This window comes from Dendroctonus ponderosae, unplaced genomic scaffold (genome assembly GCF_020466585.1).
Source record: "Dendroctonus ponderosae isolate FM_Combo_2020 unplaced genomic scaffold, Dpon_F_20191213v2 Dpon_F_20191213_1, whole genome shotgun sequence".
NCBI classification, from domain to species: Eukaryota; Metazoa; Arthropoda; class Insecta; order Coleoptera; family Curculionidae; genus Dendroctonus; species Dendroctonus ponderosae.
In genome coordinates this window covers 26,455,818-26,462,047 of record NW_026017110.1, presented here as the reverse complement: position 1 = coordinate 26,462,047, position 6,230 = coordinate 26,455,818, and positions in this window count along the sequence as shown.

Here is a 6,230-nt window from a genome sequence, read left to right as displayed (position 1 = left end):
GGCAGAATGTTCGTATATCAATTGCCAAAGAAATTCTAAAACAGGAGGGAGTGAAAGCAAAAAGACTAGAGATAAATAAACAAATTTAGAAAAAAATGGGGGTTTAATACAATATTAAATCAATTTGAATCCGTTGATTTGTTAAAATGTCGTTTGCAATCAATCAACATCTTAGTCATGTTCATGTCTCTATTTACTAAAGAATCGCTGTGGGAACCTTGTATGTATGTAAAGTATGTCCTATGAATGTAACAGAACTTCATTTTCTTCCCTATTTGAATTTTTTTATGCTTTTGTGTGTTTGGCTTTCTTATTAATCAGCATTTCATTCAAACTTCTTCTTCCCCATTACCAATTTTAGTAATGCTTTACGGTACGATCTGCTGTGGCACGCGCGCATGCCTGTACGCAGGATACGCGCAGCCAAAAATTGCATACTGGTCAGCCATGTTGCGGAACTGCCACCAAAGTAGAAAATTTCAATGAAAACAAAAAAGTAATTCATTCAAGGTTGAAAACTTAGCAGAATTACGTCCATGCAGGAGATAGTAGAAGAAACTGATAAGCTCATACATATGATTGTGCGCGTAATTTAGCCGGGACCCAGCTGATTGCAGCCAGCCGTTTGAAATATAAAATTAATTGTGTCTGCATGCAAAGAAAATAAAATAAAGTACATATTTTCAGCTTTGGTTTCTCTATGGATGTCTTTGATTGCGTGTGAGTTCTTAATCGGTTAATTGGAATTATGATGAGAATCGGAAAAGTATTGAAAATATATCATCTGGGTATTACTAATTACTATCTATTTTATATTAAATAGTTAAGTATATTAAATGATTTGTGTACATGAAAAAGAAGGAAGTGGTAATGTTAAGAAAGTTATAAAGCTGATATAGTACTGGCAACTACGCGAAAAATTTTGACTGACGCCGACGCAAAGAGCTGAATCATCATGGCGCCCGTTGTTTTGTTTTGGTACTTCGTGAATTTCAGAGGGTGAAAAGTCCTGGAAAACGGCTTTAGGTCGAAAAATGTATAGGAAAAATGTTGTTTGTTACGAGATTTTCTAATAGGTGAGCATAGTCTTAATCGACAAAGCAGCAATCCTAGTACCAGATCGTATTAAAAGTATCCAAAAGTTTAAAAAAATTTCCGTTTTCGCTTCCCGTTTTGTGTATCCGTACCTGCATTCGTTTTTTAACCACTGCGTATTAGTTTTCGTATTTTTTAAATTTTAGTTATTCACGGTTTCCAGGTAATTCGTAATTTAATGATTAAATCTGGCTGTCAGTATAAAAGCTTTTTATTCTACTATTTTTATACATTGCATACCTACAATTTTTATTAAATAAATTATGCAGGAAAATGCCGGTTAAAATTCCACTTTAAGGGCAGAGTATAAACAGTTCGGAAACTGTTAAAAAATGTTTATTGTGCACATCATCAAATAGGGCATGCATCACGCACTCTACATGTCCTAACAAATCCTAACTAATTGTTTTATAGTTTTGCTCTGGTTAGTATAGCGGGGTAGATTTCCTTGAGGGGAGGTAGAGAGTCGACTTGTTTGAAAAAGGGGTAGATCTACCCTGTTCGGGGTAGCCTTGGCAACGCTGGTAAGCAGTACTAACGGAAGAAAAAAGTAAGCACTACTAAAGGCAAGGTGATAGAAGTTGAACCCGCGCTCTGTTTTTTTTTATTGCTAAAAATAGTGTAGAACGATTTAAATATACAGTGTAAAATTTGCCTCATTTTCAGAATTTGAAACGTTTCATTGACTTAGTTGCAAAAGAAAGCTCTTAACGACATCCCTAATAAAAGATCAAAAGCAGTGGAAACGCGGAAATAAATTACATTTGACGTAATTCATAGTAGCCTGACTACGCCTTAACCCATAGTTCCATTATAGTTAAAAGTTATAGTTAGCAGTCCTCTGTGGGTTTCTTGGCCATTCCATCTTCAAACAAAGGCGGCAAAGACTAACCATTTAATGATTTGTCTTCAACTATTGATGGGAAGAATTGTTGGCTTTATCCTTTGCGTCTTGCCAAATAATGTTAGGACATCCTTAATAGATCCCAAACTTGGTTGTTGACTACAATACGTGCGTCCGCATATGTAGGTGGCGGTGACCCATTTTCGGTTATTTAAAGATTAGCAGAATGGTATTGTTATATTTGCAAAATCCTTTGAAACAGACGACTGTTTGATTTTTTAAAGAATTGCCCTTTGGGGTGGCCGTTTTTGTTCTACATTTTTTTCGATACTTTACAAACGAGTTGAGGATAGTGTTTAAGTTCCGGCAGCCCGCTGATCTAAATGGGACCGTAGCAAATTCACCCTTTAAATTTTCAGTTAAGAGCAATATGGTTTGTATACATTTCACCTTCAAATAACGGAGTGAACTGGGAGAAAGGTGTTTTGACCATAAGAGAAATTTTCATTGTGATTCCAATAAAAGGATTGTGTCCTTGACACTGTGTGACATACACATTCCATTCTCGATGGAAAATATTCTTGGAGATTTTACATGCAGGTTTTTGGAACTCAAATATGGTTTCCCACCTACGAAGCTCCGCGATATTCACATAGATCGTGTTTGAGTCTATAATCAGGAAGATTGTCAATGAATGAGCGAAAAATGTCGATTATTTCGGATCTAAATCTTTTAACGCGTTTTTCCTGATTTCATTGCAGTTCCTACTTCCTTGAGATGAGAACGATGGAGCATTGAAAGGCTTTTGCAAGAATATTTTTTTGTCAATCATAAGTCGCATGAAACTCAGTTAAAATCTAAATTTCTCATGTGCGCGTGTTTTTGAGCTCAATGAATCGTTTCCGAACTAAGAAGCATGTCACTACCCAAATCTAATGTGTTTGAGCCTACAATAAAAATATATCGTCGGTTAAAGATCATAAACTGCTATCTTCTAACGCGCGTTTTTCCATGATTTGATTGTATTTCTTGCTTCCTTGAGATGAGAACTATGTAGAATTGCAAGCGTTTTGAGAGAATTGATGTTTTCTCGAAAAAGCGATCTCAAACCCTTAAGAAATTTTCGGTCAAAAATAGAAATTTTACGTGCATGTTTTTTAAACTCAAATAATTGTTTCCAACCTATGAACTCCTTAATATTCATATAGAACTTGTTTCAGTCTATAATAAGGAATATTTTCTGTTAAAGATTGTGAACGTTCTAAACCCACTTAAAAAGAGCAAGAAATGTCGATTATTTCAGATCTGAATCTTCTAACACGTTTTTCCATGATTCCATTGTATTTCCTGCTTCCTTGAGGTGAGAACGATGAAGCATTGAAAAGCTTTTGCAAGATTTTTTTTCGAATCAAAAGTCGCATAAAATTTTCGGTTAAAACCGAAATTTCTAATTGCGTGTTTTTGAGCTCAATTAATTGTTTCCGAACTAAGAAGCCTGTCACTACCCAAATCTAATGTGTTTGAGCCTATAATAAAAATATATCGTCGGTTAAAGTTTATAAACCGCTATATAAAGATGTTTCAAAAACGTCCATTATTGTGGCTTAAAATGTTCCAACGCGTTTTTCCATGATTTGATTGTATTTCTTGCTTCCTTGAGATGATAACTATGTAGAATTGCAGGCGTTTTGAGGGAATTTATATTTTATCGAAAAAGCGACCCTTATGAAATTTTCGGTCAAAAATAAAAAATTTACGTGCATGTTTTTTAAACTCTAATAATTGCTTCCCACCTATGAACTCCTTAATATTCATATAGAACTTGTTTCAGTCTATAATAAGGAATATTTTCTGTTGACGATTGTGAACGTTCTAAACCCACTTAAAAAGAGCGAAAAATGTCGATTATTTCGGATCTGAATGTTCTGTGTCACGTTTGTCCATGATTTCATTGTATTTCCTGCTTCCTTGAGATGAGCACGATGGATCATTGAAAGGCTTTTGTAAGAATTTTTTTTTCGAACCAAAGGCCGCATGAAATGTTCGGCTAAAATCGAACTTTCTCATACGTGTTTTTGAGCTCAATGAATTGTTTCCGACCGAAGAAGCATTCCAATATATAAATATAATGTTTTTCCGAAAATATCAACTTTCGAATAAGGCATACTTGCGGCAATATTCTAGGTTTCCCATTGTTAATAAATCTCCCTGTACGTGCGAAATGCATTTTTTGCATATTTTAGTAAATTCTGGTAAATCAAGGCGTTGATCTAAACTATTCCTTTGTACAAAAAAACTATTTTAAATTTGCAGCAACATTTTACTAGTCCTTTAATGTTTCGATCTTAATTTTACTGTCCCACGTAAAAATTCACTTGATAAACATACTTATTGTATCCAGAAACCTCAATTGTCTTTTGCTTTAGTCGAAAAGTTAGTTTTCTTCTGATGAAATGTTCATCCATATATGCACTTTCTCCAGCGAGTAGTTAAAACATATCAGTTTCCTGAGTCCAACCACAATTTCATAGAAATTAATCCCCAGATGTTCCATGTCCACTATTTACATATCTCCAGTTTGCAGGTTTAAGGTTGTCGTCGCGACCATACGGAATGAAAGCAGCAGATTATCGAGCTAAATCCCCAGAAGATTTACCGACACATTAGGGAACAATATTTTACCAACAAATTTATTGCTGTTTTCCATAAGGAAGCGACAGACCCCGAACGGATAATCTCGGTTTCCTGTAAAACGTTGCTTTCAAAACATGGAACTGACATAATAAGAAAATACATAAAGGAAAAGGGGACAAGCCTAGAAAAACACTGTATTTTTGTCTACTTTGAAGAGCGTTGTGAATTATTTTATTAAAAAACTGACGGCTTAGAGAAGATATCAGTTCAATTCCACCAGAGTAACTCAAGAAGTCCTAAAATGGGACGGTGTTCAGGAAGTAACAAAAGGGTTCTAGACATAACATCTGTTTGAGGTAGCATTTTACCGCGCTATAACAATACCATCCTCGACATCCGTAGAAACACACAAGAACAAATAGAAAGTGGAACTGATTAAATCATTTTCCTAAGTCCACTATACAAAAGGTCAGTAGCCTTTACAACGAACGTTAAAATTGAAGTAAAATTCAATTATTTACACCCACTTTGGGTGCCATGCAAAGCTGAGATTTACAACAATGACCCCTTTTATGCAGTTTTTGAGAAACTTAAGGGCTGCAACCGATCATTGAAAAACCAAAATGTTGTGCTCAAAGAGCAACATTGATTTATGGCTCGGTCAACGTACTAAAGCACTAATAAAAATGAAATTAGGTTACCTCCCAAAATAGTTGCCGGAATTCCTTCCAACTGAAAAACTTGACCCACTTTGCATTTAAATTCGCCCCGCAAAAGTTGGACCTTTGTATTAAATGGTAGCGGTTCGTTTTGCCAATGTTTGCCAAAGTTACAAATGATCTGCTTCGAGACGTTCGCTACCATTAAAAGATCATTTGGCTTTTCAAAGTGTTGCAGTTACAAATTGATCAATGTGCCAAAGGATAACGACAATCAGACCATGGAAGAGCATAATTAATTTGGCGATCTTTGTATTCGAGTTGAATTGTTCAACTACATCAACTAAAATGGAAGCCACAGGAGATTTTCAGGCTAAGAGTTACCCATAAATACTCTCAAATACCCACGCATTAGAGAATCTACAGGATGTCTTATAAGCACCGATTTTCACAACAAAATCGCACCGATTAGCACAGACTTATGATTGAACCATCACTTTGATATGACGCATCCAAATTTGTCTTTGACTAGGCAGTACCATCTGATTTTTTTATCTGCGCACAGATTCATGCCAGTAAAATAGATGGCGAGTGCTACAATGGTGGCAATCACCATGATGGTTTCTTATTCTCCCTTGGTGGACCACCCTTATCACTTATGGTGGATTTATACACGAGAATAAGGAATACCGCTTAACGATTAAGGCGTATCTTAAAAGTTCGTTGCACGTCAGTCCATAGAGGTGTTTATAAACCGAATAGTGCCTAACGCTTAAGAAAGTTCTTCTTCTTAGCGTGCCTTATCCGTCGCGGACGTTGGGTATCAACATGGCAATTTTAAATTTATTGACGGCATTTCTAAATAGCTGTATAGATGTAAGTCCAAACCACTGGCGTAGATTCTGCAGCCATGAGTGTCTTCTCCTTCCTGGTCCTCTTTTACTGTTGATCCTTCCTTGAGCTATTAACTGGAGTAGACGATATTTTTGATGTCTCAT